General features: G+C 42.5%; 1 protein-coding gene across 18 annotated transcripts in view; it reads right to left on the minus strand.

Moving 5' to 3' along the window:
* The window catches only part of nrxn2b (neurexin 2b), a 633,241-nt gene that overhangs the window by 183,910 nt on the left and 424,924 nt on the right, over positions 1-24,407 (minus strand). The gene's annotated exons all lie outside the window — the stretch shown is intronic.

The raw sequence follows: 24,407 nt of genomic DNA on the forward strand, positions 1-24,407 counted from the left end.
ATTGCTGATGTCAAGTTATTTCAAATGCTTTTTTTATGTTGACTTAATCTTATTGGTCCTTGCTCGGGCAATTCTGTCAAAATGTGTTCTACATTTACTCATGTGTTACCTCACATCCCATCAATGTTTCAGTTTTTTCCCCCTCCTCTGCCTCAGTTGCTTACTTTCTTTCCGGGCTGCAGAAAGCTCATACATATACATGTCATCTAACTCCGCGAGGCACAAAGTGTATAAAGCAGAGCCTGAGAATTAATGACCCCAGAGCGAAGCAGTGGGCTCAGCAACACCGTGTGCTCTGTTGGGACACGACGCCGATGTGTCTGCAGGAACAGTGGCAAGAACACTTGATGAAAATAGTCACGCAAGTGTGCGCACTGTAAATCATGTCGCCTTGACGCCCTCTGTTATCGTTCATTAACCATATCTATTTTTTTAATCGCCATTATCAACACAAACAATAGGTTTGGAAGAAATACTGTGACATCATTTCATATTACTCAAATATCTCTCCATTTAGAGAGTAGAAATACAACTAGCATTTTTTTTTTGTCTTTCTGCTGACAGTTTAAGTGTTATCTTTCCTTGAAAAACATCTCAAAATATAATGAAAAGGTATATAATGTCTTTCAATCTTTATTGTAAAACAAAAGAAAGTCACCATAAAATTCAGTTCTTCCATATGCCTTTAATGGATTGGACTTTAATGGTTTTCACACTGACCTGCTGAGTCCATGGTGAGGTGTAAATGTATGTAAATGACCAAATGCTGTCATTCGAAAGGTCTCGGGCAGGCACACCTGAGTTAACAATAGTCCTGCGATTAAATAAACATAAGCTGGATGAAATATTCAAGTCCATTGAGAGCAGAGATGGGGAGTATGGTTGCGGAGCCATAAAGTACACTAGTTTCTTTACGGTGGAAAGTTAAACTATGGACACGTCAGCACCTATACTTTTGGATTCTTCGTATGGCACCTCTTGTATGCCGCTGATCTTACAATAGCCACGCTGTCAGTCCCAGTAAGGCATTAAACAATTAACCTATTAACAAAAAGAAAGTGCAAAGCTGTCTCATTTAAGCAAGAGAACAGATTTGGCAAGTGACATACGTCGCATTAATGTAGCGATGCTCACACTCCACATAACTCTGCCCAAACAGGTGTGGTTGCAAGACTTCATGCATGAACCCACACTTCACAATGCAAGTCTGTACACTGGTTTAAAAGCTGCAGGAGCAGCGGTGCAGTCTATGCTGTAGAGAGGTCAGTGGATTCTGTTTGTTCTGAAACTGATGATGGAAACACACTCAGCCATATTTTGACTCGTCCCTCTGATCAATGAAATCACAGACATTTAATTTGCATTGAAACACTCAATGCTGTTCCTGGGGGAGGTCAAGCCGCTGAGCTGACTGGCTGTGGAGGCGGACCGGCGGCAAGAGCGGAGAAGTGGCCTGGAAAGGAAAACAGCGCATTGAGTGGAAAGAAATAAAATGTCTGTGATTTCGCTGGTCGGATGTAACAAGGCTCATTATCTTGGCGGCATGAAGGTTGTTTTGACAGTAAAAATCCATCCACTGTAATTGGTTGACTGGGCTGCAAGGCATCATGGCAACTGTTCAGGTTCATTTAAAGGCAGTTGTTGACGAGTGACGGCACCTCACAGGTGTTTATAAGTTTGTGCTAACATTAAGCCGCCGACCTCATAAAAGGCAGTGAAGTCGGGGAAGCTTCATTCAGCTTGTTGTAATGGTTTCTTTTGCCACTTTTTACATCTGTATACAGTGCCATACAATCTACCAATACTACTTTTGCGACCGATAGCTCGACGTTATTGCCTCCCCAGCATTTATGCATTACGTAAAGCACTTCTGAGGCACATGCCCGAGCTCGCCAACCTTTCATCCAATTGCACATATGTCTTTGGTTAAATAGTTTGCATCTTTGACACCGGATATAGAAGCTAACATTTAGAGACCACATCTGGGCCTGTGGATAGACGGTCCGTTGCCCTTCATGACGTCCTGCCTACCACAGAGGGAGATCCGGACCACAAGCACCACTTGCAAAAATGCAAAAAAAAACCCACCACCTGGTGAACACACTGAGGAACGTGGTATTCTCGACCTGCCAGCAGGGGTGCTGTCAAGTAGACAGATCCCAGCAGAGGAGAACGACTTTGGTCTAGCACAGCCCACAGACTCTGTCCAGATTGCTGGAAGAGGAAGCTCTCTCATACCAAAGAACACAAGCCCGACCCTCAGCAGAGACCGACAACGATGCCACAACCTCTTTAATATACGGTTACCCGTCCCCTTCGTGACAGAAATCAAAGGAGGTCCTGACTGACAGCAAAAAAACAAAATAGGATAAGACTGACACATCACCACACAGCATGCAAGTTTCATGACTGGGTATTCACTATTTTCAAACCCAAGTAAATCATCTATCACATTTAGTCGAAACCGATTAGGAACTGCAACTTGCTCACACATACCGTGAACTTGCTTAGAAATGTTCAAACTACAACGCAAGTCATCCATGTGGTTTTGGCGTTCCGTTTAAAGGACCAAAAAAGAGAGCAGATGTCATGCTCTTGTTGATCTGAGTGCACTCAGATTTGATTCAGGCGTGCACACATGCCATCTCTGTCCAAAAAACAGAACAGAAACAGGAAAAAACAGAAATATAAAAGCAAAATAGAACATAGTAAAACATGACCCTACAAATGCCCTTATGGGGAGACTGTACAATTTATGGAGAGCAATTATGCCTCACAAAATTGAACAGATACATAAATGGACAATTTCCATGCTTACCAGCATTGGAAACGGGTCTCTTCCATGCCAAGAGAGAGCACATCCATTGGACCTGGGTAACCTAACCCTTTTTTTTTACCTGCGTCCAATTGAACACCCACGGATGAGGACTTCCCACCTCTCTTTCATAAGTCATCACAGAAAAATAACTAATAATATGACTAATATGGCCCCAAAGCATCGCTGATGAACAAGTTAAAGCCCAGTGGGCCTGAGAAACAATGCAGATCTACTCATAAAGCCAGCAGACAAGAGAAGTGTATTAGTGATTATGGACATGGAACAGTATGGTCGTGGCAAGATGGAATATTCCTTAGATACTTCAACAGTCCCTTTTCCACTAAAACACAGTCCATACGATGTATTATATACAAACAACCCTGCAACTATATGTTGGCACTGAGAAGTGGCTGTGGCATTTATTTGTACAACTGGAGCAATTTGCAGTTTGCATTTTTTTTTGTCTCCAGAAGAGTGAAACATTGGAAGTTAAGTGAAACTTTCATTTATTTATTTATTTTTTTTAAGATGGATATGGATTTCTTAATAATAATGACGAATGGCTATAGATAGAAAAGGAAGCACCTGCTTTTGCAACCTTTATATATGTCCCAGTCTGGATCCTGACATACTCTCACCTCATTCCTGACAAGGCTCAAGCTGCGAACATCACCGCTGTGTCAAAAGGTATTTGTCTTCCTGGTGTTAAGAGGTTTGACTGGCTAAAGACTGACCACTTTGAAGGCTGTCAGCACCCTGATGTGGGTTTTACAAAGAGAGCGAGGGCGAATTAAAAGTATAGCAAGGTGCCAGGGGTGATCCAAGACTAATGATTCGATCTTTGATCCCACAACGTTTGATGCCTTCCGCGATTGTTTAATGGTTGAATATTTCAAACTGGTGGCAGGCATTTTAATGACAAGTGTGAGCAAGAGTGTGCTGCATTCTAGAAAAGACAACGATCATATTTGTGTTTGTTCACAAATGGAATAGTCATCCGCAAGGTTTGGTCTTTGAACTAAATAATGGATGAGGAAAGTTTGGATGTGATTGGAAGTAAGCTGCTGCTTAAAAAAATGATGTACCATCAACTGATCAGCAGCAAAACAGTACTATGTTATTTGTGTTAGATCTCGTGGGTAGGTATTGGTGGGGATAAAGTGCAGGGTCTGGGTGGGAAGAAGAATGCACCCGGCATATGTCTCAGATGAATTTTAATTAGGGAACCACGTGAGTGGCGAACTGAGAGACCTTCCGTCTGTGCCAGCACGTAGGTGTACCAGAGGTCGACATGCACTTGGAGTTTGATATTATTTCGGTGCCAGAAGCTCACGGGTTTTTGTTCTGAACACAGCCTTTGCTCGAGTCATCACTGGATGACATCACCATCTAAAGCAAGGCTGCATCTCAGCTATACCTTTGCTCAGAAGGGTGCTCAGTTCAGCCAAGCATTGCGGGAATGAAAGAGACAGGTACAGATCCACTCCCAAAGGGGGGTGCTGAATCATCCTTCTTTCAGTTTTGCTGCACTGAAGGATTTTCTCTGTCCAAAACGAAACCAAGCCACCTGGGCTATTTGTATAAAGGACATCCACGAAACAGCTCATTGTATTAGACTTCCAATGTAGCCCTCCCAAACCTTCTCCACTCCCCCCTCCACATGCCTGCCATCCACCGAGCTTCAGCTGAGGCTCATATCCATCAGCGACCAAGACATCGATCAGCGCAGGCATTACTTTCTTCTCTGTCTGCTTGGTAGGTCGGACTCATAAAACATCCAAGACATTACTGTGCATTAGACAATAAAGATGTGCTGCAGGGAAAATCCATTAGCTCCCACTGCGATAGGTGGCATGAATAGAAAGGTCTTGACTTAAATGATCTTCCTACAGAGCTCGCCGGGCCTTGCGCTTTTGTGCACTGAAAAATGTGCTTATGGACGCTACAATAAACTCTCTTTGTAAATCCATAACTTCATGTAAAAACAATGTTGATCCCTTTGACATTCAAAGGGTCAAATAACCTTTAGTGTCCCAAAGTGACGCTTGGCGTCAGCTTTCTGTCATCTTGATTCAATGTGGAGCCTAAGTCACGCCCATCTATTTCCACCTCATGGGACCTAAGTTAACAAAATATATGGAATATTTATCGTGTAATTTATGATTTATTTACTTGTGAAATACATACAAATCATGAAACATACATTGCCAGATTGGCATCATCAGGTCAATTATGATGATGTATCAAAAACATTTTGGTCACCCTGACTGAATCTGATGGCTAAGTGAGGTACAGTCCCCTCATCCGGATCCTAATATAAGTACTCTGAAGACCACTCATTCAATGGGATGACTGCATTCATGAAAAGTAGCACCTCTGCAGATGTTTATTTATCCTCGGGTTGTCAACGGTATGGGACTTTCACAGCAATACTGTAGTGTGACATTCATACGGACCTACAGGGAGCTGCCTTGAAAGATCAGACGCAGCTAATGCTGGTCACTGCACAAACACATTCCAACAGTTCTCGACTGTGGCTCCCCTGAGACAAAACTTTGGTATATCTCCAGTCAAGCATCCCCTTCCAAGGTCACTGTGCCTACTTGCTTCTGTTCGACTTGCATTCATCTCACACTGTTATTCGTATCTTCTTCGACTTCTAATGCCGCATGTGAAACCGAAACTCAACTGAAGCGGCTGTATCCTTTTTTTTTATTCATAAAGACTATTCTCGGAAAGAAACTGAGTTGATGCAGTCTCAGTTGCGATAAATTTGTAATGATCAAAAGGGTTTATTTGCGGTTCAACACTTAAATGAGATTTTAACAGCCCGGTTTTCTCAAAGACAAGTAGGGTGATGAGATCAATTGTTAGTAATAAAAAACATTTACAACACAACTGTTTTGCAGCCAGACATGGAGTGTTATCATTCCTGTTTAACTGCCAACAAATGACAAAGAAAAGAAAAAGTCAAATTGAGATTTCCTTTGATAGTGGTTTGTTTCGATGACAGAAATTGATCGGCAGTACAAGTAACACCCGACTTACCACTGAGATTGGTTCCAACCAACCGGTTGTAAGTCAGAATCAGAATCAGAATTGAATTTATTGCCATGGTCAGTGGGGAGCCCACCAACTAGGAAAGTGTTTTGTAATAAAGTGCTGATAAAACAACATGGCTGTTCAAAAATTCAACAGTCTGAGGGCCGAGGGAAAGAAGCTGTTCCTGTGACGGGAGGTTCTGGTCTGGATGGACCGTAGCCTCCTGCCAGAGGGAAGAGGAACAAACAATCCCCGACCGGGGTGAAAAGGGTCGCCTCTGATCCGACTTGCACGTCTCTGGGTCCTGGAGGCATACAGGTCCTGAAGAGGTGGCAGGCTGCAACCGATCACCTTCTCAGCAGAACGTACAATGCGCTGCAGTCTGCTCTTGTCCCTGGTCAGTAAGTCGAATGCCATTCTAGTGTAGTGTAGTGGTAGATGGCTGTGGGAGAGTGAGATGCTGGGATCCTGTATGCGTTTCTGGGCTGCTACGTGCTGATATTGAATTTAAAAAAAAAAAAAAAAAAGCATCTGCTAGTCGTGGTCGTAAGTATGGGTGGATGTAAGTCGAGTAGGTCGTAAGTTGGATGTTACATGTATATCTTTTCTCATTTGTGCGTTCTCATGTTGCATATAGATGAAGAATGTCAACAATTCATGGTGAGACAAAAGCATCTCATCCATGTTCTTACTCAAATGATCACCCATCTGCATGAACCACAAATTGTCAAGACACATATTTTCATCGGCCGTGTGGCAGGTTTATCGGTTGGCTCTGCGGATATCCATCATCATCTGGGTCATTGAAAGCGCAGCGTGCCCTGGAGTTATGACTTGTCCTCTCTGTCGGCCTCTCAGCAGGACATAAAACAAACGTGATCCTGCTTCGGCAAGGGAACAAATGGAGCTAAAAGGTCAGTCACCCGTCGCCTTCTCGTGTGACTCTAATTAACAGGCCGTTTGAAAATACCAGGCAACCAGAGGCTATAAAAATATCACATTGTTAAGTCACTATTTCACACTAATTGGATGCTGTTAAAAGGCCAGTGATGTTTGTTGATTAGTGGAAGTGTGGAGGACAAATTGCTTTCATTCATTTCCTTTTTCCAAGTCAAACAACCGAGACTGTATTTTCATTCATTCTCTGTTCCCTCCCTCGCGGGGCAGATTCAACACGCGCACTCCAAGATGGACAGTGAGTCGAAAGCAATACACCTGTTTGCAGCACGTTCCTCCACTGCTGTAAAACTGGGTCAGTGATCCTGCTGCCCAGCTCCTGGTTATTTGAATATGAGGAAATGCAATCACTTGAGGCATTGTAAACAACGCAATCACTCAGGGGAAATCAAGAAACAGTCATCAAAAGGAATGGGACTCGATTTCCCCCAGAAAATAAAACTATATTTATTGTATACGGCACGCTTCAGAACGCTGTTCACTGTGTTTTATCGACAGAAGATAAAGACAAAGGTGCAACATTTCTTCTGCGTAAAACATCATGCGGTCATTGTATTTCAATCTGCAGCATACTAAGTGTGATCAAAGACTGAACCTCAAAACATGTGTCTACACTTTTATTATTTTATTTCCAGTTGACAGTAGAGACAGACTTCAGAGCAAGAAACTAGTCTTCTTCATGAAGTCCAAGAAGGACTGCCAGGGACTCTCATCTCAGGTTTATTTTCATTTTCTTACATTTCTTTACATGTCTTTCTTCAGTTCATCCAGTGCACATACACATACATGCAGTTTAGAGATGTGTTATTGTTGATTCATTTCTCTGTTCAAAACCATGTTACCGTTATCTGATGACCAGTGATACCCTTCCTGTTGGCTAGTGTAACTTTGAGAAGACTTCCAGGGAAGGATGCATGTTTAAATATGAAAGCTGCTCGAACATTGAGTGTCAGGTTAGGGTGCTAAAATCTGATCTGAGTCTAACAGGTACAGCTTCTGTACCCACTAGGTGTGACAGCATGAGCCTACAGGTCCACATGAGCTTTTAATACTTGCTTTGAAAATGGCCCCGCAATGGACTGATAACATCCGTATTGGCTGTGTTATGTGCAGGGTTGTTAGTTGCATAATGTGTGCTTCAGGTCCACAGTGTATAATGTAGCACACCTTTTCATGCACTCATGTTTTCACTTTCTCACAGTCACCACAGAAATCCAGGTTTAAGACTCCCTGAAATCCTTCACCCTTCTGAAAGAGTGAGACAGAAAATGCCGGGACATTTTGCCATTACATAATCTATTAGCAACACATAGTTCCAAATGGATAAAGTTGCATCCACCCGCCCGATTTTCAATTGGATTAGAAGTCATGGTAAAACAGCCCAGAGGCTTGCTCATTGGTTTTTAAAGTAGGCCTGCACCGGCTCTGCCTCCCTTTGACATGTCTCCACTCGCGCTGCCCTGCTCCGCTCCACCGTGGACGGCAGCCTCGGGAGAGTCAATTAAGATTGTCCGCTGTACCGGTGAGAGCTGCTCCAGCTACAACCCCTGAAAGCCTCTGGGCTCCACATCACTGATGTGGGAGTAGTGGAGCGCTGGCCTGAGAGTGGAGGCGGGGGCTGACAGTGGGAACACAAAGTGCCAAAAGTGGAGTGGCTGAATAGACAGCGGTCAACCTGAAGAGCTTGTTGAAGTCTGATGAAGATGAGACGACAGCAACTTAGTTTGGTGGTTGAAATAGCAGTTTTCATCCCCTGTGTCCGAGGGAAGCATGCGGTCAATGATGTTGCTTAATAGAGCAAAGGGTGAATCAAGAGTCACCCGCAGGGGTCAAAGCAATAGCCTTTTACCAATGGTCACTGATCCAGCCAATTGAGGTGCAGTCTGTGCTTTTACCGAAAGAGCCACATATTGAATGTCTGTCACATGCCCTGTATCTATACAACAAGGGTTCCGTAGTGATGAAACTGGGATTTGCTTAACCTCAAACAAACAGAAATACATGAATACATTTTGGCACATTCAAAAAGGGAATCTATTTCCCATGTGACTTTTTTTCCTCAATCTTAAAATGCAAAAATACAAAGCATATGGTGTTCAACTTTAAGGAGATGAATTCAATTCCAGTTTTGGGGTCCTCAATGATGCCATTAAAAGGTGCTCGTGTTCGCCAACATGCAGTGTGAGCGATTCTTTGTTTCAGTATAATAAACAAAGGCTCCTTATGATTTATTTGGACATGGCAAAGATCAGACATAAAAAGTAAACAACACATTTTCGCTACAAGTGCATCAAAAAGCAGCTATTGCAAGTGAACTTTTGCAGTTAATGTTGACACAGTCATTCTTGAGTCAGGCTTCCCCGCTGCACGTTGATGATAAAGTAAAATGTTTCTTCCAGTGCTACCAACACTTATTTGGTCAGTTCCTTTACTGAAGAAGCCCAGAAGTGGGCAGAGTGACTAAAGCTCACAATCACTTGAGGTGCTATATATGCAGTATCAAGATCCCCACCCCATGGCTTAACCCTAACCTACCCTCCCACTTTTACATGGCGTGCCCACAGAGTCAGGAAATTCAGCGGCACATAGTGACTTGCAAACATTTATTTGCTGCCTTGGGAGTGAGAGCTTACCGGTAACCACTGTTGCTTGGCAATAAATGCAACGTCCTTGCTAGAAAAACTCATTCAACCTCTCAAAGTCAACTTGATTCAAAACGGCCATGAGAGGCCCAGGGTGGTGCAGGTTTTTGATCCAGCAAGTCAAGCACATTTACAATAGTTTTCCTCATCAGGTGTCAGCTGAAACAAGCAACATCAGACTCACAATTCACTACAACTGACTACAGGCTTCAGACAGCTGATTGGTTCAACTATGCGTGCTTGACTGGTTCAATAAAAAAATAAAATAAACCTGCGCCACCCCTGCCCTCTGATTTAATAGCTAAAAAAAAAATGAGGAACCTAACCAGTGCAGTAAGGGTTCACCAGCTTTGAGTTGCTTGTAAGCAGAGATGCAGAGAGAAGGTTATCTTCCTTGAAAAAGATTTGCTTTAATTTCAACTACTACCTTTAGACTGAAATGTTTTTAAGAGTCCAAGTCCACCGTTCCAAGTCAAACCCTGTATGCAGTATGAATTGAATTCTTTTACACCTGAACCTTTGCGGTGTCAAGCAAGACATAGCTTTGTTCTTCTGAAAGAAGAGAGTCAGCAGAGAAACACGTCTGCTTCCCACCAGTCCTTCTTTCTTCGCCATCGATTGCTTAATGTTTCACAAAGCCTCTGCGGCTTTAATTTGGTCACACTAATTGAAGAGCGCCAGCAACTGGAGGCTGGAAGTGCAAAGGCTGGCTCTTGTGGTTTTATCACAGCTCATTTTCACAGAAAGCTTGAGATGCACTTTTGAGTATTTACAGGAAGTGTGAGGCCGCCATGACACTTACGTACCTCCAGGTGTACTATTGGAAAAGCACTCCACCAAGGCTTGTCATCACATCCTTGTCTGGTGTCGCATCATCCACACATTGCACACAATTATGTTCCACTAAATTCGATCAAACGTCATAAAGCAAGAGGTACGTGGACATCTCCATTCATTCACCTTTCCCCTGTGCGCATCTTCTCTAAATTCAGCTCATACACGCACTCACTGAAGTGCACACTTGCCGCCCACTCAGCACATTGTAAGGATATTTCTCTCAGTTTCACGATCAAACATTTCAAGAGAATACTTGGCAAAGCTCTTATAACCACAAACATTGCTTTGCAGGCTAATGAGCTACAGGTTCCATCCCACATATTGTATGAAAACGCCCACACGCTGTAGCATCCTGCTTTTTCTCCGTGGAATACGCCTTCGTAAGTTCTGGTCATTCCAAATAATGCCTGCACAGAACTTTTCCTTCACTCTCAATGATAGTCCGATTTAAAGAACGGGATAATATAATCAGAGATGAACTAAGAGTCCTGACCTCAAGAGGTGAACTCCATGAGCTCAATGGTTCAGGTGATGGTTAGTGAGACATGAGTGGCAGAATGTATGATGCAAAAAGCCACTTCCCAACGTCAATATATTACAGTCATGGGAGTGAGACGTGTTGTGGAAACCCTTCAGCAGAGCAGCTCAGCCAATCACTGGCATGAAACGCTCAAATGGCGGCAGACATTCAACCAATCAACAGCTGAGCATTGGTTGCCCAAGGGGCACTTTTCTGCACTGTCCCAAATGTAACACCCAATAAATGATATTAGACCTCTTCTTCTGCTTCCAATAATTGCTTGTCTTATAAGTGCTGTTCAACAAAGCATTGCAAACATGTCTGTTTTATATATATATATATATATATATATATATATATATATATATATATATATATATATATATATATATATATATATATATATATACATGGTCATCAGCTAGTTTTTTTCTCCACCAGCAGCCATCTAAAGTCATTCCAATATACGTCTTCTCTACAGTTTGATATAGCGACTATGTCATCGTGTCACAGCAGAAGAACTTTTAGGAAAAACAAAAACAAAAACTCCAATCCATTTAAAGACACTTCATTGGCCATCATGAGGACTGAAGTGAATTGATAAACTAACTGAAACACTCTCTGTGTCTGTATTATCGCCAATAGTAGTCTTTCACACACAAATGGTCTTCATGTTTGTCAAATCCCTTCAAAAGCTGTCAAGGCCTCACATGCTCCGCGGGGAACGTCAGTGTCAAGTTTGACATTTGCCGCCACGAACCTCACGCTGGTGTCTTGGTGTGAGCAGTGATCTTGTCTGATCGAGAGAATGTGTTTTTGTTCATGAAGGCCTCAAATATGATGTTAAATGTGGTGCGCGGGTGCAGAGGCAGCAAATGTAAAGCTGCTGTTGTTATCTGACTGCTACATTGGCTCTGACAGGTAATTAAAGAGAAGAAGCAGTGGTGGTGCCGGAAGGGTGACTCTTTTAATATCTCTGCTATCAGTGCTAGGATGGATGCCCATGGCCATCTGGAGAACAGTAACGTCTCTTTGCTTTGTCATCAAGCATCCTGTCCTGTATGTGGTGCCCTATTTTAGGAAGTGTCACAGTCAGCAACATGTTTTACTGCTCACCACAATGAATTCACAAAGCCATCGGTCGGACTCAGAGAGGCTAGCGGGATAACATTTGTAGTCTGATGGCCAGCAGCCGGCATTAGCTATTCATGACATGTTGGCTGGCTTTTGACCCCGGTCCTGTCTCATGAAATGTACAGTAGCTATGGAAATCATCCGCCGGGATTCCATTTTCTGGGGAAAAAAATGGAAACCTTTTATTGTAATAGCACTCCCTCTGGGGAAGAGGTGGGGCATTTAATAAGGGGAGATCATGGGTGACGCCTCCAGGGAGAAAACACCACACGGCAGGTTCTCACTGAAATAGAACGAACAGCGATGCTTTCGATCCAGCCATATTGCACAAGCCCTGCTCAAGAATGTATCGTTTAAATATCTATTTCTTTTTTCTTCAGTAAAAAAAGGCAACAGTGAAAATAATTTAAGGACATTAATCTGGTTAATGTTGCATGACATTTGGTGCATGATCACGTGCCTCGAGGTCAGGAGGAGGCAGGAGAGAGAGCGAGGCAATACAGCCAGTTTTATCGCTCACCTTCTCATCCATTAATCTCTGCCTCTGTGCGACCCACAGTTCTGGCCTCGTGCGACCCAAACATCTCATTGCTTTATGTGATGTTGAGAGAGAGAAGAAAAAAGAAGAAGAAAATGCGGTGTTTGGAAAAGTACAAAAAGAAGCCGACCTTGGAAAACAGAAAACAGACAAACAAACAAAACAACTGTGCATATGCCTTTTTTTTATTTGGGGTGAGACTCGATTCGTTCGAGTAAATGATCAGAGGTTTTATAACATGCTGTGATTAACCATTTGAATAGTGAATACCAGAATGATTCTACATACTGTGAGTTGAATGTGTAGATATAAGCTTAACCATGAGAAGAAACACTATTGTAATGAGTGGACACTTTACAACAAAATGCATTCCATGTATCTTTTTTTTTATTGACTCATTTTTTTTTCATTTTTAATGTACATTTTGTGCCATCAGATCGTCTAGTCTCCTTCATCCTGGATGTTTTGGTTGACAACGATGAGTAAAATAGCACACGTGGAATTGGTGCAATAAAAAAATGGGATTAATCTGTATTACATGCATTTTAATTATTGTTACTATTTTTTCTGTAATACATAAATCAAAATCAATCTCTAAGTCTCGTCCCTGTTCATTATATTTTGATAAAAATATCTGCAGAATGCAATTTTTTATCTACTACCTGTAGTCGTCTATTGGATGGAGATGAAAGGATTCCATACAGAAGATAACTAGAACTGTAAATCAGCTTGTACAACGTTGGATAAGCACATCAATTGTCAATAGCGCCAAGATATGGATGCATGTTTCCTGCCAAGCCTCACCTCATCTACATTACTCAGCCATTGCCTTTTAACAGACGCACTGATGTACTGTAAGTACTTGACACGTGACTCCCATTTCCCAGCCACCAACTCTAATTGAAGTACCCGAAGATGTCCCCCTTGTCACTTAATACAGAACTCCAGCAGCGTCTGCTACACAGCATGGTAAGCGTGTTATTTTGCAGTGTACTGGCTGTGTACAAGGACCATCCATTACTTGGCCCAAGATACAGTACATAGGTAAAATGAAGATGGAAACAAACAAACAAAAACACCGCTTATATCTATATCTCAAGATGTTTCTGAAGGCGCACATCTCTTGAGTAAACACAGATGCATGAATAATCACTCTAGCTGTCCTTGTAACATCAGAGAACTGGAACAATGCATTTTAGATGAGGTATTAAAATCCATTATCTCCCACTTAAAGGCCAGCTCAGATCCCAAACATCACTCTTGTTTATTACTCCCTATAGCTATGACCTTTTGATCCCCCAAAGTACTGCTGATGGACAACAACCCCGACCTAAGAAGGAATTACAATCAATAAATGGCAGCCTTTTTTTTTTTTTTTTTTTATATGCTGGTGAGATCACGCAGCAGGTTGGGGAAGGAAGATAGGCCCTTGACAAGAAAGGGGGGGTGGATGATGGATGACTGACAAGGAGGGAGTCTATGGTTTCAACAGGGGGAATGATTTAAATCAAGTGCAGTGCTGGGAACTGGCTTCTGCATTAAGCCGTGCACGTGCCCACAGCATATATATCACTCCTGTTACACACTGAAAACACTCTTGATCTGAGCCTTAATAATAGATGAGGGAAGAAATGTAATTTAAAATACTCTAGCACAGCAAAAGGTTTACTTAAGGATTAAAGGATCCGACAGGACTTTAATTCAGAAGAAAAAGGAGAGTCTGAAAAGGGTATATCTTTGTCATCCATATTGATTATTGCATTGATTTATGGTTACCACAAGAGGAAGCCTCATTTGTTGTGAATAACCTAAAATTGATTGGTTATTTATCGGTGACAAGGGTTGTTTAACAGTCTTTACTTGTAAGTTTCTGATTTTGGAGAATGCTGTTTTGATCTGTGCAAGCCTCAAATTAAAAAAATATCAATTTTCACTCATAAGTATATTAAAAAAAAAAAAACCTCACAGGTTGATCCTGACTAGTAAACTATGGTGGACATCCCAACTTATTTACACTTTTCCGACAAACCCAATAAAAACACCATATCTTCACGCCCCTGAACCCACCACAGTTCTGTTTGAAGTTTGTGAAAATACACATTTAAAAACATCTTTCACATTAGTTTTCATCAACAAAGCAAGAAGCACACAGTGATTATGAGAGTTAGATCATTGGTATAACACATTGTCCAGCAGTCGAGTGAGTGCATTGAATGTCAATACAAAGAAAAAGTTCCATCGCAATGATGGAAATTGTTTGTGAAAAACAAGGTTTTATGTAAGAAGGGTAGAGAGAGTGACATCACGTGGATATTCCATGATGCCATCTCCAAAAGCTGGTGTGAAGATATTAATGGATCCCGTTGGCTGACTATTTCATTAGTCGGTCCACTCTGCCAATAGAAGCAGCCAAGAAAGAGTTGTCCTGTCTGTTATGGCCAGAAAATTGTCATGATTCTGCTCTTATTTTGTCCCTTGAGTCATGTTTTGTTTTCTCCCGCTTCCCTTCCTGTTTGTGTGGCACACGCCTGGAGCCAATCAACCCCTGATCACCTGTATATAAAGACACCTGGACTCCAGCAACCTGTGCCAGATCGTCTCCTCTTGTTCCCTGTAGTAAATTGGCTCTCCTCGTTCGTTCGTTCTTTCGTTCTGTGCGCTTGCTAGCTTATTTTGATTACTCTGTCTTAAACCCTGGTGCCTGAGTTAGTGTTTTGTTTCTTCCTCAGTTTCCTTGTTTGTTTTGTGACCATCTGTTCATTGTGCTTTTGTCTGTGTTTCCAGATTTAAGTTAAGTTAAGTTAAGTACGCTTTTCGTTGGACTCTTATTCTCATTTATGGACTTCTGCCAGTTTGGTGACTTTTTTTGGACATTCTGACTTTGCTTTGATTCTCCCGATTCGGTGACGCTTTCTGTTGTGGTTTTCTTGTTGTTCAAGATGAAAATATTGTATTTGACTCACTCCTGCCTCCTGTGACTTTCACCACGGCACTTGAGTCCCACTCCACGTCTTGACCCGCAACAAAAATGCAGTTAAAGGGAAAAAGGATGGATAAAGGGACATTTTGGATGAAGAATGTGGAAGCACCAGGGAAAAAAAAGAGGATGTGATATCATGGCGATGAGAAAGCAGGATAGTTCTGTTCTCAAGGTGGCGTGACTCGCAGTGGCAACAATCGACAGGAAAAGCTGAAAGACTAAGAAGACTAAGAGGCATACTTGCACCTTTGTTCTGTAAGCCCTGTAGGATGCCTTCCTGCTCGTCGTTGACAGGGTTGTACGTAGAATGTTAGCGGCGCAACGAGAGAACAGAGCTGTGTTTCTGAAAACAGTCTGCAGATTGAAGGTTTGATAGGAGACATGAGGGCTCAGCCCACACTTCACATCCATCACTCCTGTACCCTGAGCTGTTCTGCATCCCAACGTCTGTCGGCGTGATTCTTCTTGCTTTGGATTACTTTTCCTGCTTCCCCCAGTTCAGCCTTGTTGAAGCCTGATTGTATTTGACATGACGCCAGGCTGTTTTGTTTCGGTAACAAAAGAGCGAGCAGGCCTGTAATCAAATAATTACAGGAGCCAGTGTGACTAAAAATACAACCTGACCGATGTTAGGCAAAAGAGAAAAACAATAACCTATTCCCCTCTGAAGGATTCTGTTACAGAGCATCCGCTGGATGTAATCTTACCCAATTGTGGCTAAATCTGTGTTTTTCTCCAGCTTGAAGAAGCCGGGTGCCAGTGTGGAAGGCAGCTATTATTGAGATAGATGAATATGCCTTTGGACAGACTGGTGCTAATAGGATGGCGCTACAAAACATTCCCAACACCAGATACACACTTCTAATTGAAAATATTTCAAGGAAAATACTTGGAAGTGAAGGATGCGGTGTAGATTCAGCTGTATTTAGTGTTCAACTCCAGGCTCAATTTATGTGACTTCGGGGCCCATTTAGCCCCCCGGCATAAACAAATAAGCGGAGAAAGTGTCATGTGCTTCTTCTCCTTGTTATTATCACCTTGCAGGAGATTTATTTTTAGTGCCGCAGTTAAAACACCACAGGAATTCTGGGCACATGAGCCATTCTCTGCTGTGCCCAGTTCAATCTTCACACCTATATCACATGATTTTGTGCACAAAGGTTCTTTTTTTTTTTTTTTTTTTGAGAACTGTCCTATTATATGTTTCCGCAGTGTAAAAATGAGGTTACAACAAAATGTTTCAGCCAGAACTTGGCTTCAGTGGCCGCCATAATAGTTGGCAGTCTTCATGCTGTTTAAATCTGTATAATAGCCTGGAACATTTCTTATACAGAAAGCAGCTTGCGTCATTTCTCAGATCTCAACACTCCTGCAAGACCAGATGCCACAGCTCAGGCAGTTCATTATAATGCCAATAAATATATATATTTGTTTGAGAGTGGGAGACCAGAAGAAGAATGTGATCGTGGGTGAAGCGTACGCACTTATACACAGTCTTTTCGACGTGCCTTGTGATTTCCCTCTTGGCAGATAAAGGCCCCCACATTATAGTTATTGTCACAGGAGATTATATACCTAGCTGTGTAAGTACATGATGATGTCCGCTTGGCCCTGGCTCTGTGACTTCCATTAGGGGTAACTCAGGCTGCACTCCTCTCCCTTGCAATCAATCTGGTTTATAGCCACTTCAGGTTACCGCTTTCACTTGACTCTCTCCGAGTCCGTATTGACCCATGCCTTTCCACCATCCTAAGACTATCCCGGTCCTCTTTCAGAGCACCCCAGTTGTCTTCCAAAGGCACAACGACAGGCGCTCACAACCCTCAGGGGCTATTTAATTTTAGCACACATCAATTATTAAGTGACACCTTGAAGACTTCTGAATAATAAAATATTTACCTTGGCAGTAAACAACATGCTTAAAGCTATTGTTAGATGCTACGTAAGTTTGAAGAAACCATCATTTTTACTGGCACCACGGTATATTTGACACAATACTGACTTTAAAAAATCTTGATATATCCTTCCTCAGATATGTCATTTTCCTCTAAAATGTTGACCGCATTGGTGATACAAATATTTGTTGTGTAAAAAAGCCGATATGGCTGATAGCCAGGCGCATTCATCAATAACAAGCCTTAAATTGCGCTGCATAACCGCCTGGCAGGTCTCTAGTAGCCAAGTCTGACTGAGAATTGTCTAAAACACTGCGTTCCTATATCTAAATAAATATTCATATAGATTTGCCCATGGAAATGTCCTTTTTAATATGCTGAAAACCTCATGTTGAGCTTATTTCAACCTATCAGTAGCTCAATAGACTATGGACACCTTCTTCACCTTCTGGACATCTTCTTCTGACACGTCACTGTCAGCCGCATGTTTCCAACCAAGGAAGCATCCATCACCATCATCCTTTGCACCACAGCAACTAATCTGCCCACCAGTCCTCACAGCTTGGTGCTTCTATATCATAAATAGAAGGAGGAGACGATGAGGTATCAGGTGGAAATGAAGAAGAATGGTGGGAGGAATCAAGATTAATCGAGTAGGTAAAAGATGGGAGGATACACAGCACCGGTGCAGGCAAGGAAAGGAGTTGGTGATATGTGTTGGAGGCCCTAACTCATCTTCTCGCACACCGAGCCTTGACACACTTTAATATCTTTCCCTGGATATTTTCGGGAGCAGTCACAACGAGCCGAGCTTCTGTAGCAGTGGAGCAAAACCAGAGACACTCTGGGCCGTACTACATCTTATCCCGCCACATCAGTCATTTCACGGCAGAATTGAGTCATCGGGAATCTGGGTTCGTCATTGGCGGGTGACCCTGCCAATGACGAACCAAAGGCACACTCAAGTTCATGTTTCTCTTCTCCCAAGCAAAGACGGCCAAGTTAGAGATTAATATCGCACAACCTAGCGTGGAGCTACCACTCCCTTGGTCTGCCATCACAAGAGTCGCTGGATTGACTATTAACATCATGCTGAAATGATTCATAACCATTTACAAAATGTGTTAAAAGAGGCAATTGCTTTGTCCTGCTTGTGGAAAAACTTCGCAAAAATAAAATTAGCAGTCCTACTTTCAGTTTTATCCTCATGGATTTTCAAAATATCCATATGGTTTCACTGTTGATTAAAAGCAAGCTGAACCTCTTTCTGAACTGCCAGAAGAGGTGGCACATCAAACAGTGTTAGATTACGTAACCCACGTCTTTTATTCACCAGCAATTCATAAAATAAGCGGTCACTGACACTCGCTGGCATGCGCACCCTCCAGCCTCACTTGGCTCTAATATATAACAGCTGAATGTTTAAAACAAACTTACATCATTGACCCTCAGAAGCTCTGGCCTCTGTCAGCTGTAACGTTTGCAAAGCAAAGGGATGGCGACACCCCAATATGATACGACTGATGTGGCCAAAAGAGCTTTTATGTTGCTTGGCAGGATGGTGGAAGGGAATGAAAGAAGTGCGGTACAGAGGCTCCACGTCATGTCCCTCGGCCTCAAAGCAGACGTATTAGCATGTGCAAATTAGCAGCTGCCGCACTTTGTTATTTACTCAAATAGATTTCATGTGATGAAATATTTAGCAGCTACCCTTGTGCTTTTAGTTAGTTATGGCCGTGTCGTTGATATCCAGGTCAGCAGATCGCTAAGCATTATGTATTCAATCATTCTGCTACATGTTAAGCTCATGTTTCGTCCTGCCAACACTGTAGCTAACTAGCTGTAGTGGGACTCCTTTAACTTGTTGCAAAAACTGCAAAACAACAGGGTCAAAATTTCAATAAAAGACAATTGACTCAATTCAAACTTGAAAATATGCTATAACCTGAAACAGTGTTAAGGAGCCAATACACAAAGACCAAGCATGTTCCACTGTTTTGTTTGTGTCTAAAATAATTATTGTTGAGTTATTATTATTGAGATATTGTAAGCATCATGTATGGGCTTCACCAAATGTGCAAATATAATTAGTCTAGCAAATGGTTTGAGGTCTTTAAATGTTTACTGTCTGACCAGTAATACTGCAGAAATATCAAAGATTGTCGTCTCATGAGAAAAAAAAAATGGGAAGACACCTGTGCTCACGTAACTGATGCCAATTTGAACCTTGCACTGCTGACATCTTAAATATATAACTAGAGCAGATTCCAAACTGCGCTTGTCTAGCTGAGAAGGGCACTTCAAAATCCACCCAAGAGCTATCACTTGAGGGTTAAAAAAAAAAAAAAGATTTCCATCTCATCGTGACCATAGATATGCGACAGCATACATTTTTGGGCTAAGTGTTGTATTTGTACTGACAGACTGTGAATGTGAAATGACACGGGTGAAGATTGCAGCGCTAAAACACCTAGTTTGCAGCAACACGCTTCATACCTGTCAGAAAAAGCCTCTAGGACACGTCAAAAATAGACCGTTGAGATGTCAGGGCAAGACAGTCAAAAGTCTGACAAAAGTTCCGACATATTTGTACAGTTTGTCTCAAACTTGTCCCAATTCACAGCAGCAGATCGGCTTGGCTATGAAATACAGGGTTTTGGGGGCAAGACAGGAGGTGTCACACCAGCGAGCTTATCTCAACCGTCCAGAACACCTGAAGCGTCCTTCTTTTTTTTTTTTTTTTTATCATGATGCGTGTGTCCGTGCATGAGGCGACGCACCTTCGTCAGCGTGTGCAGGCAGAATCATGAATACTAATGGTGTTCCGAGAGAGAGGGTTGTGACATGACTCTCAACAGAAAGCAAGCTCCCCCTTTGACATCCTCACAAGCACACACTCTCTCACACACACACACACTCTGCACCTGACCTCCCAGTGCAGCCCAGAGATAAAGCAGTGATTATCACAAATAGCAGCTTGTCTTTAACATTGCATCCCGTCATAAGAGGCTGCTGGTGAAAGGGAAGAAAAAAAAACAAAGAAAAGAGGAGGCTCAGACTGGGTGGCTTACTCAAAGAAAGAGCTTGGGTATTGGGTCTGTTGGCCTCTGAGTGGATAGATAGACATAGACAAAGGGACGACAAATGCTAACTGTTCAGGCAAATCCTCTGATCTTCAGGTGGAATATTAGGTGGACATTGCAGTGAGCTGAGGTAATGGAAACATATGAGTCTAAGATCAGTCATACAGAGTAATGGACAGAGGTATGGAGGTGAAGAGGAGAATGCATGCAGGGTAGAGGATTGTGGGACGATCTGTGACAAAAGAGAGAGCTCAAACACAGACAAAAAGAAGAATCAGAAGTGTCCGAGTTGAAGATGTCATGGTTTGCTGATGTGTTTACGCACACATTCTCTTAACCAACAACTCTCCAACATGTTTTCACTGGTAGTTACAGGGAAGACAAACATGATTATGTCAGAGGGACAGCTCAAGTAGGAAAGTTTGAAACTAAAGTTAGACACAAGCAAAGTGTGACTGAAGAGATGGGATCACAAAATAAGCAGTCTGTTGTAGAACAGACCTCAAGTAATCCTCGTAATAGTTGGTTTGTTCCTGTGTTCATCCACTTGCTTCGCATGAGTAGCTCCACACCTTTAACAAGACGCTGGGCTATTTGCTGTAGAAGCCCCTTGCTGTTCTTTTACGTGCTACACGCAGACGGACTGCAGTGGTGGTGGTCAATACAGAGGCTGAAAGGGTGCCACCCACAGTGCTGTGATTACAGCTCATTACAGTCTTGACCACTGAGCTGTGTCCTTCCAGTGAGCTGCCAGCCACATGCATCAGTCTCCCACAGACATGTTGCCTTAAAAAAAAAAAAAACAACGCTCAAAGTTTCCAAAAATACACACACAGACTTTGCCAAGATCTTGTTTGGCTGTGTGATCATCAGTGTTCTGCACCACTGAGATCTGGTCTCACTCCCTAATCTTCAAACACAGCCAACTGGTTCGTGACCCGCCCTGGCTGTAGCCCCGTGTAAGCACTGTCATTTGGACAGCTGCTCCGGAGAGATGGTGGAGACGATATCTTTAATTGTCGATGCAAAATGGTGGAAGAGTTCAGTCCTGAGCGAATGACAACTAATAAGGCACTGTCCATGGGGTGTGAGAAGTCAGATAACCTGCGCTGTCTTGATCTTGTGCTGTACACCATGTGATTTATGGATTGGTACCATACCAGTGCTTTTTGCCCAGGTCTCAACACACTCGCCATATAGTCGTCCTGACTGCTGCCAGAGAAATCTACCATGTGTGGCGATCTACACCTGAACACCCCGCCGCATCAGCTAACCGGATTAAAAAGCTAATTTCGATTCAGTCTTTGAAGTTTGTCGATGGCGAGCGTCCAAGGGATTTTACAGCTGGGTGCCTCCCTTTGTCCTTGGCACTGGGCGCAGAACACAAACTTCTTCATGCTCGCCCCGGTGATTGAGGTGATATCCACACGTGAGGGCACCTTTCATTTCCACTATTAACAGCTCAATCCCGATCACCGTAAACTTGCTGCTGACTGCTGTTTTAACAGGTCAGCTGGCAGAGTGGCTGCTATAAAGCTGGCCTTTGTCACAAAGAGCAGAGACCAAAATATCTTTTATTTACAATGAAAGAAACAGCAGTGCTGATTTAATGTGCAGAAATGTCTCCGGGAAACGGGTCAACCATTTCAAGTCCGATAATCATTGTAAACATGTTTTTTTCTTAGATATCCAAATTTTAGATCCAAGCCCCTGGTCACACATAGCTGGAGGACTAACCGCAACTTGACTGCTAAAGCTGTGTGGGTGAAACTAACAAATAGAGGCTGTTGAAATGAAGACAATGAGGAGATCGATTATAGGAAAAAAAAGTCAGAGTGGGTCATTCATTCTCTGAACAGGATTCTAGCTTTGGCCAACTGCTTAGCAGCAGAGCAGCGTCACAAAAATCACATTCAGGTACAACTTGGTATAACATAAGTCTGGGAGTTGTTTTGGCTGTATTATGACGATTAAAACAATTTTCATGGGAACAGATAAAGGGGAAGAAAAGCAAACAGCGTTACAAATATATTTAAAGATAAGTCAATACATTTAGCATTTTTAATCATGTGGGAAAACACTTTTTGGCTTCTAAGGATCTGATGAGTGAGTTAAAGGAACAGACATGACAAATGTCGCACTCTTAAAGTTGTCTTTGAGATGCTATCGAATATGTCGATCAAAGTGTTTAATATTGCGTAGGTTTGAAGCTTCACAATTCAGCTCAAAAACACCTGAACGCCAGTGTCTGAAAGTGAACTGTGTTTCTGCTGTGCAGCATGTGTTGATCCACGGATGGCTAGCTACATGCCAAGGCAGCGCCAGCAGCAGCGCGTTCAGACGGATGTAAAATCATAATGACATAGTGGGACAGCAGACGCAGATACGGTTTGAGCCATGAATATAAAAAAGATGACACTCACACAGCCGACGTGGGGTCGGGACAAAGCCTAACAAGGTTACTTCTCAACCAAACATCTGCTAATCCTGGAGTACAGTTGGTGGGTATCTGGGTAGCTTTGACATAAAGTCACTAGTGACTGACATAAGGTCTGACTCAGGTGACATGCTATGCTGTGGCAGTTTCCTAAGAAAGCAACGTGGCTGTGAAACCCAAAAAGAAGTGACAGCAGTAAGTGGGCACTTATCACAGAGTGGGGTATTAGTTTTGCAATAAGCAGAGCCACTAGACAATAAATGGAAGGCTGGCATTTCACAAGAGGACTTTGGACGCCAGACTACAAAGGACAGATTTGTGATTGTATTTTGAGTAGCTGAATGCCGACTGCCAGCTCATACGAGTTGCTGATAAAATCAAAATCTAAAAGCTACACTAAAAATAAATAAATTAAAAAAACAGTTCGTTGTGAGGGTGTGTACCACTCAGCACTTGACCAAAATGAACCCAGATCTACACACTAAACAAGTCAAGAATTTTACTTTGCCACTGACTATTATAGGTAACTTTTGATTCCCAACTCAGTAAGATGGCTTTGTGTTTGTTTTTTTTGTCCACTGTCTTCCTAGAGCAGATCACTCACTAAACATCTCCACACACTCGCTGAGTTGCCAACTAATATATCTGCCAAATTGTACTTGCAATTGCTGACTCGTCACACAGTCATTCACCAGTGGCATTTATAATGGATGATGCTCATAATAATCACTGTGCTAGTCAAATGTCATTCTTAAAAGAACCAGAAAATACATGTTCAGATTACGATTTCGACTCATTTCAACAAAGCCATGAACGAGGACAGTGCTTTTGAGCCTAAGAGCTCCGACTGACCTTTAACCCATGAGACATTCTGTGGTCCCATACTTGCTCAAGCCACTAAAAAAAGAAGTAGGACGAGGATATTTAAGCAAAAAAAACCCAACAGATCAGCAGCAATATTTTGCCAACAAGTTCTCGAGTCTGGACAAACAAACGTACTCTTCATCAGAGCAGAGAAATCTAATCCACCTTTTACTTACTACGACATAAATATTTTAAGAGGCAGACTTTTGAAAGTCATACAGTGACATGACTGACTGCACCTGAGTGCAAAACACTTCATCCAGCAAGCCATCTCAACAGATGCAATTTGATATTAATATTCAAAGGTAGCACAATGTCACAGAGAGGATTTTATTCACATCTCAACTGTGACACAGGTTAGCCCTCATTTGTGTGCTCAGTCACACCTACGAGGACTCAACGCCTGTGTAAATGTGTGTGTGGCGGAGAGACGGGGGAGATTATGGATCTCATACCGCCGATGCAACCCACAGAAACGTCCAAGAGGATTGTGCGCTGATGACGTTGCAAAGGCAAATTGACCGCAACTAGCAACGGCGAGGCTACTTAGTACACCTGACACCCATTTTATTGATACAGATTAGATGATTATAGAAACGGGAGGAGTGGAGGAGAGATCGGGTGTGTTGGAGCAACCGCACGTAATGGATGAAAGTGAAA

The sequence above is a fragment of the Synchiropus splendidus genome, chromosome 3 (assembly GCF_027744825.2).
Source record: "Synchiropus splendidus isolate RoL2022-P1 chromosome 3, RoL_Sspl_1.0, whole genome shotgun sequence".
Classification (NCBI taxonomy): Eukaryota; Metazoa; Chordata; class Actinopteri; order Syngnathiformes; family Callionymidae; genus Synchiropus; species Synchiropus splendidus.